The 13795-nt window shown below is 37.1% G+C and overlaps 1 pseudogene; it reads left to right on the top strand.

Moving 5' to 3' along the window:
* Positions 1–496: 496 nt before the first annotated feature.
* LOC111726272 lies at positions 497–1037 on the top strand (annotated as a pseudogene).
* The last annotated feature ends 12758 nt before the right edge of the window (positions 1038–13795 follow it).

Below are 13795 nucleotides of genomic sequence, written 5' to 3'. Positions count from 1 at the left end.
AAAAAAAAAAAAAATCTCAATCAAATCCTAAGAAATTGAAGAGAATCACTTGAGCCCATGAGTCTGAGGTTGCTGTGAGCTATGAGCTATACAGCCTTGGCACTCTGTCTCAAAATAAATAAATAAATAAATAAATAAAAGGAAAAAGAAAAAGAAAAAAGAGAAAAAAAAAAGGAAAGAAAGAAATTATCCACCATGATCAATTGGGCATCATTCCCCAAATGGAAGGATGATTCAAGATACACATGTCTATACACGTAATTCACCACATAAATAGAAGCAAAAATAAAGACCATATGAGCCTCTTGAGAGACATAGAAATAGCATTTAAAAAAATCCAGCACCAGGAGGCCAGAGGATGGAGAGGAAGGAGCGCATTGCGAGCAGGGTGCAAGTCCATGGCATACGCCATCTAGAGGAAGGCCAAGCAGTTGCCACCACTCTTTCACTTGTAGCAAGACACAAACAAGCCTGGCAGATGACCACTGTGGTGGCAATGCAGCGACAGTGGCGCCCTCCATCGCTGTCTCTTAGCTGCTGGAGGGCTGCGGGGCAGGCGGCAGCGGCCGCAGTGGGAAAGAGGCGTGGAAGCACAGTTCTCCACTGGGCTTTTGGACTCCAAGGAGGAGGAGGAGAGGCTCCAGCGAGAGCTCTTCTGCAAGATCATTAATGCCTTCTGCTGCTACGGCATCAGTATGCATGAACCAGTAAAATGAACAGAAAGACAATTGCGATCACTCCCAGGTAATCAACAGAAACTACTTCCTCAGTTTCTCCTTCACTTGGACAAGATTCGGAAATGCATTGATCATCATCAAGAAATACTACTGACCACTGTGAATGACTGCATATGTGTGTTTGAAAATAAAGAATATGGACAAGATGGGAATGGAAAGATCAAGCAAGCATCTACATTTGACATGGATAAGTTAAAATCCACATTGCAACAGGTTCTGAGAGACTGGAGTGAAACTGGGAAAGCAGAAAGGGATGCCTGCTACCAGCCAATCATTAAAAAGATTAAAAAAAAATTGTAAAGAGAAATGGTAAATAGTCCTTGTTTTTAATTTAGTTTCTTTAGAGCTGATTTTTTCTATAAGACATTTTGCAATCTTGATTCATTTTTAAAGTCAGTGAGTACCTGTATGTTTTCCATGAGTGAGTGTTGTGTTTGTTATTGAATGCCATGTGTGAGATTGCAGTTAGTATTTAAATAATTTTTGATCTAGTACTTATGGAGAAACTTAATTTAGAAATTAAATAATATGGTTAGGTAGAATAGTCATTATCAGTGATGTATATCTTTTTATAATTTGCTTTATGGCAAAGCAAAAAGCTGCAAACTTTTAATTCTTCTCCTTGTGACATACTTATAAATGAACGATGGATCTGTACCTTAGAGCAAAGGCTCTTAACTTTTTTGTGCCATGGACCTTGGAGTAATCTGAGCCCCACTGTCCACTTTTCAGAATAATATTTTTAAAATGAATAAAATAAAATGCATGTGATTATAACAAACCAATTATTTGGACATACAGTTATTAAAATATTTTAAAAGTAAATTTGTGATATAACATGCTTTTTACCACAGATCACATTAAATATAACCTGGTAGCAAGTATAATTAGTGTATTATGAAAATGCAGAATGGTGTATACATTATTTTGAGAACCTCAACAACTAAAGTGAATTGAAAAAATATGTGATTTCCATGGGTGATAAAGTTATAAGTACTGCTAAACCTAAATAAATAAATAAATAAAATCCAGCACCCTTTTATAATAATCACTTCCAACAAAATAATAGATATAGATACCTCAATATTCTAAAAGCCATATATATAAACCAGCGTCATAGTGAATGGAGAAAAATTGAAAGCATTCCTGCTTAGAACTGGAACCAGACTAGATTGCTCACTGTTACCACTTCTTTTCCACGAAGTTCTAGAAGTCCTATCCAAAGAAATCAGGCAAGAAAAAGAAATTAAATGTGGGGTGACACTGGTGGCTCAAGGAGTAGGGCTCTCGTCCCCTATACGGGGGTGACAGATTCAAACCTGGCCCTGGCCAAAACTGAAAAAAAGGAAAAAAGAAATTAAATTATCCAAATAGGGAAGGAAGAAGTCAAATTATTGCTCTTCTCTAAAAGAATGATCTTTTACCTAGAAAACCCCAAAGATTCTGCCAAGAGACTCCTGGAATGGATAAATAAATTTATCAAAGTCTTAGGTTACAAAATCAATGTATAAAAGTCAGTAACATTCATCTACACCAATAGCAGTTAAGTTGAGAATCAAATCAAAGATTCAATACCTTTCACAATAGCAACAAAAAAATATAAAATACCTAGAAATATATTAAACCAAAAAAGGGAGACACCTCTACATAAAGAACTATGAAACACTAAGGAAAGAAATTGTAGAGGATGTAAACAGAAAAACATATCATCCTCATGGACCAACAGAATCAACAATCTTAAAATGCTTAGGCTAAATTAGGCAAATGGCCTTTATGCAAGTCCTGTATTCTCATAAAGCCATTGGCTCTTCCCAGCAGGTGTCACATTCTATTGTCAGAACTCCTTAAGAACCTTTAGTATGTGCCAAGTAAATGTTTATGGAATGAATGAAAGAGGAATAGAAAGGATGAAGAATATCTTGGCTGCTTTGACATAAACAGTAATTAAACTTGCTAGGGTCACAAATTAAATTAGCTTACATCTCGAAAGGATCACTGAGTTGCCTTACAAAATAACTGGATTCACTAAAATTAAAAAAAAAAAAGACAATGTCAACTACTGGAGAATATGCAGGATAACTGGAAGTCTCATGCACTGCTGGTGTGGATGTCAAATGGAATAGCTGCTTTGGCAAGCAATTGGACAGGTTTTAAAAAAGGTAAATATAGACTCATTTTAAGACTAAGTGAAAACATTCACAGGAAATTACCAAATAGAAATTAAAACAACTGTCTTCATAAAGACCTGAACACACACGTTTATAACAGCTTTATTAAAAATAGCCAAAAACAACCTAAACAACAGCTAGGTTGAAAACAACCTGAATGTCCATCACGTGATGAATGGAATTGTGATATTTCCATACAATGTAATATTCTCAACAATGACAAAGTGAACGAAAAATTGGTACATACAACAATAGAAATGAATTTCAAAAGCATTATGCTAAATGAAAGAATTTAGAAACTGAAGATGCATATTACATGATTTCATTTGTATAATATTTTAGACAAGGCAAAGCAGAAATGGTATTGCCAGGGACCTCTCCTCTGGCAGACGGAAGGGATTGATTGAAAAGGGACATGAGGGAATTATTTTGGGGCAATGAGATGTTTTTTATTTTTATTATGGCTGTAGTTAAATGACTATAAATTTGTCCAACTGAATTGTTCATGCAGAGTGAATATGAGTGCAAGTAATTTATATTTCAACAAACTTGAAGAAAGGGCTTAAAATGTGATATCTTCCTCCTCTCCCTTAATAAAGTAAGATGCCCTATGTAGTCAATATTTACAGGCTCCTTACACAGCCAGGATTACCTAATATAAATTATGAAGTTTACATCAAATTGAAGAAAATTCACATGTTGAATATCTACAACATCTAGAACCCTACTATGTTTTTTACAATGCTCCCATCCATTCAAAAAAACCTCATGAATAATAGGTTTTAACAGACCACATGAGTCATCATTCCTGTTTTAACAGACCACATATCCAAAGATCAGTTCATTTAAGTACATTGTAAAGGACAAGAATTGGTCCTGGTCCTTCTAATCAGATTCATGGGACTTTAAGGCTTACATACTAAACACATGTGGCTGTCTGACACAAAAACTGTGATCCCACATATTCTTTGTCACATATAAATAGGATTCTGTTATTTTTCTGTCTAAAAGCTTTCCACTTATTTTTATTGCATATTGAATAATAACCACACTCCCATCCTGGCTTCTCAAGTTCCACATGGACAGATGCTTGCCGACTTCTCTAATACTCTGCATTCCACATTTCCCATGTCCCCCAAGCTCCACACAAAAAATAACTCCTCCTAGAAGAAGAACTTTCACATATTACTTCCACCACTTGCAAATCCCTTCATTCTACAATTTCTATAAAGGGTTGCTCTCTTTCTTCGGGACTCAGCCTAAATGCTATTTCATCAGAGATATTTTCCTGTACCACTTGATATGAGGAACGAGCCTCTCCTTTGCTATTATGTGTGTATTTTCATTTTCCCTCTATAAACAAACCCAGTATGTTATTTAGGACATAGTAAGTACTCAATCAATATTTTGAATACATGAATTAATAAATAAGTGAATTCAAATTAGGCTGCCAGGACCAAATTCAGAGAGAAAAATCATTAAAATCTGGTGCAAAAGGCAAGACTATCCCAAACGGAGACCTTTTGGCTGGCAGAGCTAAAATCTGAGGTCTGCATGTATTAATTAAAATCAATAAATGACAATAGGCTTGCTAGAAAGATAGAAGCTGGAATTAAATCAATTAAGAATGTTGTCTCTATGTAAATTAGAGACATCAACTAAATTAAACTGCTGAAACTAGGAGATTAAAAGAATATTAATGAGCTGATAGAAGCTTCTTGATAAGATTTGCAAAATATTATTTTGTTTGTTTGTTTGACTTCAATGAGAACCGATTGTGAGGAAAAGCCATTTTGAAGGTGTCTCATGCCTTTTAATGTCCCACAAATACTACTTGCTGAAGACCACTGTATAAGAATCTTTATTATTCAGGTTAAAGACAGGGTGAGTCATTTTGTCTTCTACCTACACCAGGAATTAAATAGGAATTCTTTCAAAGATTAGCATTTGCCCCGGACAAATCTTGCGGGATCTTTTTTGGAGGTACTTATTTTACTATGACAGGCACTCTTCAAATACGGCACCCCTCTGCCACTATTGGCAAGTTTCAAGTTTCCACTGAATTATTTCTTTTCAGGACCTAATATTCTCACTTCCAACCCCTAGCAGCAGGCTAAATTTAATGGAAAACCCTTTCTCCTTTCAGCTGTGGTGTCCAATGCTCTACCCATAACGCTCTTTCCTACCTACCATCCACACATAACACCTTGTACATACACAAATAGTATCAGGATTAATTCTTTCCTGTCCTCCATCTATCTGATCTCAAATGACACACTAAGTCTGTGTTGCTTTATCTTCTGCACACATCCCTAATTGGGTCCACTCCACCTTTCCCCAACTCTCCTGAATTTTTCCACTTTGCCTTCCACAGCTTAAGATTAGGCCAGTTTTTATCACAATGCATAGATAAAAGATTGGGTGAAAGAATGAATGGATGGATATGTTGATGAACAAATAATAAATAAATAAAAGTAAGTTTATTATAAGCATAATTACCTCACAAAACTGGCATTACATTGGGATATCTGGTTCCCACTTAATCCTGTCTTAGATCTTAAAATGAGGGAAAGATGGCAGAGTGGGATGCAGGATTTTTAAGGTGATTCTATCCTTAAAAATAAATTTTTCATCACATATTTCACAGGAAGATTTAAGTACTTGCATTCTTAACATTAACCTGTTGTGGGACTCATTAATAAGTATTTCTTTCAGTTGTTACTCTAATCAAGAAGCGACTTTCATTTTCAAAAGTGGTGAACTGTGTAATCGCATCACCACAATGTATAAAATAGAGCAGATCTCAGGAAGAATTCAAAGGATCAAGTAAAGAGGGCTCAGTTAAAAAAAAAAAGAATGGAGACTGACCCATATATTAATAGCAAAGAAAATGCAAATTCAGTATACTTTGTATCGAACATACTTATTGGGAGAAAAAACATTTATAGAAATGTATGGCTAAGACTTTAAGTAAACTCTTCATATGTGTAAAGAAAAGAAAGTGAACAACTCAGTTATAAGTCACCAGACACAAGAAAGCCATACTCTCAGCACAGAATTCAGTGTCGATGATAGTGGGCGAAGAGGGCCCTCAGCTAAAAGGATTTTAGAGGGCCTATTAGGGAATCTACACTGCAGAAATGACTGAAGAACAATCTTGAGCAGACATGGAGAGACTTCCTATGTTTCTGTTTTTTCTTGTTAAGCAGCATTCTTAGGGAAAAGGAGAATCACCTTGATATCAGATATTACCGTATCTTCTTCATATACATGTGTGTATGATGAGTATCTTGAGTTACTTCAGATTAAATCCAGAGTATCTCTGATCTTGCATTCTTAATAATGTAGTGAGGTGGTTTCTTTTGTGTCGTCGTTCTGCCAACACATAACTGAACCAGTTAACTACTTCTTGGGTCCCAGCTTTCCTCATCTGTGAAAGGAGGGGTATTAGTACATGGTAGGTAGATAAAGTCTTTGGCACATGGTAAATTCCTAACAGAGCTCATTAATAAGGATTATTATTATGGGAAAAATCACAAAATGTAAATATTCACTTCTGTTTGGTGAACACTGCTTAAATTTATATTTCCTTTAAATTCTTTACATTTAGTGGTCATAAAAAGAAACATACAGCACTTTTTTTTTTGCTAAGAAATCTACATTTGGGGAAAAGAATAATTAAGGCATTCAGAATGAAAAATGCGGCGTCTTCCCATGTTCATATGACATTAAGTAAAATGAATTTTCCCAGCTGTAAAGTTGAGTAGAAATACTTTAAAAAAATTAATTAACAAACATCAGTATTTGCAGCATCCACCTAATAATCAAACCCACGCAGCACGACTGAGTCCTCTGAAGAGGAAGAGATACGGCATTGTCTTCAAAGGTCTCAATTTGGAAAGGTGCAAAGAGACATGTGAGAAAATGCACCACTTGTCTTCTCTAGCACAGAAAAAGGTCTGGGATGTAGCAGGACAATGTTTATTTCCCACTGGAGTTTTAAAGCACGTTTTGTTTTAAAACACATGAAGGGGAGAGGTGAATTCTGGAGACAAGTAAAATAAGCGTCCTTGGGGGTGAGAGGCTCTCCTAGAGGCCAAGCCCGTGTCCCAGAGCAGAACACTGCCCCCTGGGGCTGTGGACTCTGCTCAGGGTGCCCCCATACTCATCTCTGCTTGGTACATTAAGCCCCTTCTCTGTCTTTCCCAGTGTCCTGTGCTACCTTCTCTCTCACTTGTGAGTCTCTTAGAGAGTTCCCTAAAGGCCAGAATGCTGTTTTTGCATCTCAATATTCCACCAGATCTTCTGTCACCGTACCTTCTGATCAGCAGATGTTAATTTAAATTTTAACTCACATCTAAGGGAGAGATATTTGATGATGGTAAATACTTGTGTGGTGGGGCACAAGGCATGGGTCTGTAATCCTAGCACTTTGGGAGACTGAGGTCAGAAAATCACTTGAGCTCAGGAGTTTGATTGAGATCAGCTTGAGCAAGAGCAAGACACTGGCTCTACTCCGGGATAAAGAAAATGTATTCAGGCATGTTGGGTTATGCCTGTAATCCCAGCTACTTGGGAGACAGAGGTAGGTGGATCCTTGTGTCCAGGAGTTTGAGGTTACAGTGAACTACAATGAGGCCACTGCATTCTAGCATGGTGACAAGAGAAAGACTCTGTCTTAAAAAAGAAGAAAAGAATAGTTGCATATAACAAAATAAGAAAAATACAAAAATGGGGTGTATTTTCCTACATTTTGGTGTTCAGGTGGTTTTCTTTTACATAATGATAGAGAAAAATGTTAATATATTTTAAATCTCATTTTACTAACTCTAGAAACTAAACGTCTGAGACCCATTGAATAGAAAAAACACTGGTTTTGAAGTTAAACTCCGGGTGAAAGCCTGAGAGTGCCATTTGATATTTAATTAACAGGTATTTTTATATGATGTGCTGTCTGAAAGTGGCCTCTGACATGCAGGAGATGCGGGAAGCACGAGATAGAAACTCTAGAGAACCTGACCACACGGATCTTGGATCCTTCACTTAGGAGGGTCACAACTTTGTAGTTAGTTAACTTCTTTGTGTTTTGTGTGAAGGGAATGTGTAATAATATATTATGATTATTGAGAGTTAATGATTAACAAATGTTCTTAAAATAGTGGTTGCACAAAGTAAGTATAAAACACAGAAAGTAGGGTGGCACCTATGGCTCAAAGGAGTGGGGCACTGGCCCCACATGCCAAAGGTGGCGGGTTCAAACCTGACCCTGGCCAAACACACACACACACACAGAAAGTGCTTGCTGTAATTATTACTGTTAATTTATTTTAAGATAAAAAAATTTAGTGATAAATAGCATGAGATTTTTGAATTACAGACTTTGGAATCAGATATAATTGAACTTGATTTCATTATATTATAATTATACATGCTTGTATTTGCAAAAGAGCATCTAATCTAAAAAATTATTATGAGAATTAACTAAGGTACACAAAACACATTTTAGGTAGTTAGAAATCTGGGTCTCTTAGGGAAGGAGGATAAGGGCAGGGCTCCCAAACCCCCATCTCTGTGCTACCCAACGTCATTCAATCCCAAGTGATTGCTCACACCTGGGGAGGAGGGACCACCCTACCAATCTACCAAATAGAACTTAGCCTTCCAACTGCAAAACAATACAGAGGACTCTCTAGCCTGGCACAGCTACAATAGAGTCTCGAAGGTGACCTAAAACAGCCTTAAGGCCAATTATAATGTCATTAGCTTACATCTATATTGGGATCCACATCTCCTAGTGGGCGCTCAGAGCATCTCATGGGAGATCCACATGGACAGTAAGACTCTGGTTCCATGAGGTAGGCCTATCTCAGGCAGTATAAAACATAAGTGCCAGCCATAAACCAGGTCTTTTTGCCTATTTTCCACACCAATGAAGACCCATTCTCCATGGCAAATTCTTTGTAAACTTTCTTATTCTGTAAGTCTATCTTTCTGTTCCTCAATAAACTTTGTTTCATGCTTACCTTACTTGGGGGTGTCTGGTCATTTTCAACCAAAAGCACTCCAAGAACTGAGGACATGGACAGCTGCTCTTAACAAACACATAAATTTGCATATGTGTGTATGTAGATGTGCAGATGCCTGTGCACTTGCATGTAATATGTATGTAATCATGATATTGGTGGACCTCTTCTGGCCACCTTTCACTTTTAGGATTCTGCTCAGCACGTACTGCATTCCCTCAGACAGACAACTCAAGCCCTTCATGGATATCAATTAAAACTTATCACAAGATGGATTTGATGGCTAGAAAGCAAGACAAGGAACTTGAAGCTTCAGGTCATTTAAATTTAAATATCTCTTTGAGGGCAGCACCTGTGGTTCAAGGAGCAGGGAGCAGCCCCATATACCAGGGTGGTGGGTTCAAGCCTGGGCCTGGCCAAAACTGCAAATAAATAAATATCCCTTTGAAATCTTACTGTGGAATTTTCTTTCCCTTCTGCACATCAGTTTTTCCTCTGACTTAACTCCTATTTTTTAATTTCTTTTCATCTCTTCTCTCCTCCTCCTCAGAATCAAAATACAAAGTCTCATCTTTCATGCAAAATAATCTGACCAACTTTTATAGTCCTGGGAAATCCTGATAATAGACAAGAATATAATATCTTCCTATAATGTAGAACTGTAAGTATGCTTCTGTCTTAATGTGTACTTACTTATTATTTTATGAAACAAAAATGGATATATAGATATTACTGAATTTGATAGGAATAGTTAGAATGACAAAAACATAAAAAATGTACCAAAATGCAAATTAACTTTTGGTGGCTCCAGGAACCACTTGGCTATTGTTTTTCATTTATTCTGGATATGAAGGCACATAACTGTAGCAATTTCAAGAACTGGTTTTCTATCTTTACATTTCAAAAATTGTACCATAATTTCATTGATGGCAGATTATTACAAAAGTGATAAATTCTCTCTTATATTTCTCTTGTGGATACACATTAGCAGTGAGAGGAGGCCAGTTGTGACCCGAAATATGAGCATCAGCTGAAGGCAAGAATTAGAATTTTGAGAGTGTTCTCAAGTGGTGAGACAAGTCCTTTATTTCCCCACCACAAGAAAAGTGAGCACCATTGCCACTATTAGGAAAATCCAAGGTTTTGCAAGTATACACACAATTTCAGGGCAGTGTGGGAAAAATTATACTTCTAAATGGATAAACAGTCCTCTTTTAGAACTTAATTTTGTTTGAAATTGAAATACATATGATTGAACCTGAGGTTAATCAACTGTAAGTGAAGATAATAGCACTGCCCTGCAGGATAGTCATGAAAATTGGAGAAGATAACAAACCAACCACGGGGTGCAGCGTGGAGTATCATGGCTGCTCAATTATTCCTCATTCCTTTGAGTTTCCTTCCCCCCATTTTCTTGGCATGCATTTTTAGAGAGCCATGTTCAACATCACCATGCAAATTTCCATGTTAATGGTCCTCTGATCCTGAAGGTAAGTTAAACATGCTGATTTTCTGCTACTGTTCTCCCCACCTCTAAAACGTTTATCTACTCCACTCATTGCCACCTCTTTCCCCACAGCCCCAGTGCAGCATTTTCATCCGTGCTCTTTGTTGCCCATTGTTCACAGTACATCTCAGGGCCCTTCTTGGAAACATCCTAAAGAACAAAAAAAATCTTATTGACCATATGCAGCGGCTTTGCAATTCTGTCTTTGAATTCATTGCTAGCGAATGAATTCTGTTTTGCCTAAGAAAAGCAGCAGTCTATCTAGCAGGCAGCCTGGTGTTTTACACATTTTTCATAGTCAAGTTTGGAAGTGTTCAGTCTTCCTGAAAGATGACGTTCTGCCAGTAGCATCGGAGGTTTTCAGCTGCAAGTGAGAGGCCATTTGTGAAGGCTTCGCCTCCAAGGTCTAATTGAAGTTCAGAATGTCAGCTCATTTCCACTGGTCTGGTCTTTGGGAAAAGGTTGAATGAGCTTTCAGAGCCAATTGAAATCAAGGTGAAATAAACACGAACCCCAAGGGAAGCATGCACTTAAGAAGCTCATAGGTATTTACTTGGTCCTGGAGCCTGACTCCCCATGCCCAGACCTTTCAAGGACAGATGGAGCTTCCCTGCCGGGGGTGCTGTCTGATACTGCTTTGTTGGAAGACATCCTCTTATCATTATTTCAATACCCTTGCTGCCTGGTAACAGACATGGATTGATTGTTGCTGCCTTTGATCTACAAATTTGCATTTGTTTGGAGTCCCGGAGGATGCCAAAGCTGACTGGGACTCATCCATCATTTTCTTTGACAGGGTTTACAAATACACTTTAATCCAGGTGCACAAAGCCCAGGCACGGGTTTTGGGTGGGTGTGGTGATAACTTTAGATGTATAGCCCACTTAGATGTCGTAGAAACAGCAATAAACTGGGATGTACTCAATGGTAGTGATGACATGTTATTCTTTCAGGTTTTTAATTTATAATGTCATTTAATCGAAGCATCTTATACATCCGTAGACATTCCTAGTATGAAGTAGTGGTTTCTCTTCTTTTTTCCCCTTGTTTCTTTTTAAACACATTGCATGTTTCTTCCTAGATGGACCAAACACTTCTAAGTTCTTTCTCAGAGGAAACAAGGCAAAGCAAACTTTCTTTCAACTGTATTATATATCTCCTTTATATCCCCATAAAATGCAGGTGCTAAGATGCTCTTTCATCCCAACACCTGCATTTTATGATTCTTATGATACAATATATTTTATTTGTAACTCCTTAAAGTAGATTGAAATGCAAACGAAAGGAAGGGGATTCATTTAAAATAAAAGGCAGATTGGCATATGTTTATCTGGACTAATATTTTTAAATATCTATCAGCATAGGAAAGATTAATATAAGCTCTAAAAGACAAATCCATAAGCAATCTTATCTGCCGTTTATTTGCCACTTATTCCTTTTATTATTGCTCAAAATTGAAAAGGTTTTACAAAATTATATCCTGACCTTTTAAATGGTGGGTATTATAACGTTCAAATCTGAGAAATGTTAAAAGAAGTACTTCAAGCTAAATTTGGCTTGAACTTTCGCCATCTGCTATAAAAAGACAAAACTTTGTCTTCCAACAAAGAAAAATCAGACAGCCCCATCAGCTTTTCTAGACTCAGGTCCACGGCCATTAATTAACACTTAAAGTGATAAAAAGAAAATGTCTGGTTGAAGTTGTTTGCAATACCTCTCTTGTAATTGCTGCGTAATGACAGCATCAATGGTGAAGCTTCATAATGAGCTTTCTTTTCATATTTTATTTTTTCCGCTATGAGAGATATAATCAGGAACCAAACAAAGTCTCAGAGTAGATGCAAAGTTTATTGTCTAGCCTTAGGCACAGACAAATGTCAAGGAGGGAAATATATGAAATGAGGGGAGTATTTTATCAGACGGAAATACATGAAATGAGGGGAGTGTTTTATCAGACAATAGGCTTACTGAATATACTCCTGATTAAATTACAAGACAGTGGAGGAAAATTATCCCTTTGACCCACTCTCCCTTTAGAAGAATTTGAAACTGCATATAGGCACAAGAATGGTGGTAATTGTTTGGAATTCCACTTTAAAAATAATGTCTTTATTTTTATAATCATAAACAAGAAAAGAGAAGCCATATAATGTAGCCAAAGGTAACCTAAAACTGGGCTTGTTGCAAAGCATCTCTCTCTACAAAATTGTACTTTCAAGGTTGTTTGTTTTTAAAATACCCCATAACAAAATGTCTGCAAACAAAGAAGCCCTACATTTATTAATAAATTTGGGTCTCAGATTTATTTTAAAGGTGGTGTGCCTTTAAGCAACATCATACCTCTAAGGCTTAGTGAACCTATTTGGAAGATGGACAGGAAATATAAATCTACTTCATAAGGTCATTTGGTCAATAAAATATCAAAGTCCTCCATGGAGCACTGCTGCTACACTCTGAAATGGCTGGAAAGTTATAGTGGCTCATTCTTTTAGTAGAAAGAATGAAAGATTAGTTCCTGCAGGGAGGAGATCCAGGCCATGGTCGTGACAATTCAGTGCCACGTTTGCCCAGTGCAGACTCTAGAAACAGCTCCTTCTCCCTGAACCTTCGTTTTGTGTTCCTCTCTCCTCTGTGTCTGGCACCATCATGGCCTTGGGTAGAATTTTATCTGGGATTACGTATTTTTCAGTGTGCAGCAACTTTCCTAAGTAAGTTTTTATCCGGTCTCGCTTGCTGATGTATCAACTCTCTTAGCATTACCAGGGAAGAGAGCTTGGAATAAAAGTGCTGGGAGAGATGAAACACTTTAGATCACTGATGAGGAGAGGACCGAATAAATGAGAGAGGTGAGGCAGACTGCCTGGTTTCAAGTCTTCAAGTTCCATCACTTAAAAACCGTGTAACCTTGGGGAAGTTACTTAAGTCCTAGCAACTCAGTTTCTCCATCTGCACAATGGGTGCTATTTTAGGAGTGCTATAGCAACAAGGCTGTTGGGAAAATTAAGTGAGTTAATATTAATCAAACACTTAGGAACAGTATCCAAAGTGCTCCTAAAAAATGTGAAGGTAAGTAAAATTGGATTATCTTTATCACGTTTGCCAGTTGCCCTTATTTAAATCAGTCTTGAACTTGTGAATTAGAAATCGAGTTTCCCTAATCAGCCATTTTAAAATTAATTTGATCGCAGCTAGCTTTATTCAATAAGCACACAAATGGACAATTCTGTACCTTTAATAACCTAATTAAAACAAAACAAAAAAACAGCAACAAGAAAAAATAAGCCATCCTCCCACATTTTGGTCTAAGAGGAACTCCTTGGAGTGATCATTTGATATGAAATAAAGTTGCTCACACACTGA

This window comes from Otolemur garnettii, unplaced genomic scaffold (assembly GCF_000181295.1).
Source record: "Otolemur garnettii isolate 467f Iridium unplaced genomic scaffold, OtoGar3 scaffold00059, whole genome shotgun sequence".
NCBI classification, from domain to species: domain Eukaryota; kingdom Metazoa; phylum Chordata; class Mammalia; order Primates; family Galagidae; genus Otolemur; species Otolemur garnettii.
The sequence above is the reverse complement of the archived record's forward strand: the minus strand, read 5'-3'. Positions and strand labels throughout refer to the sequence as shown.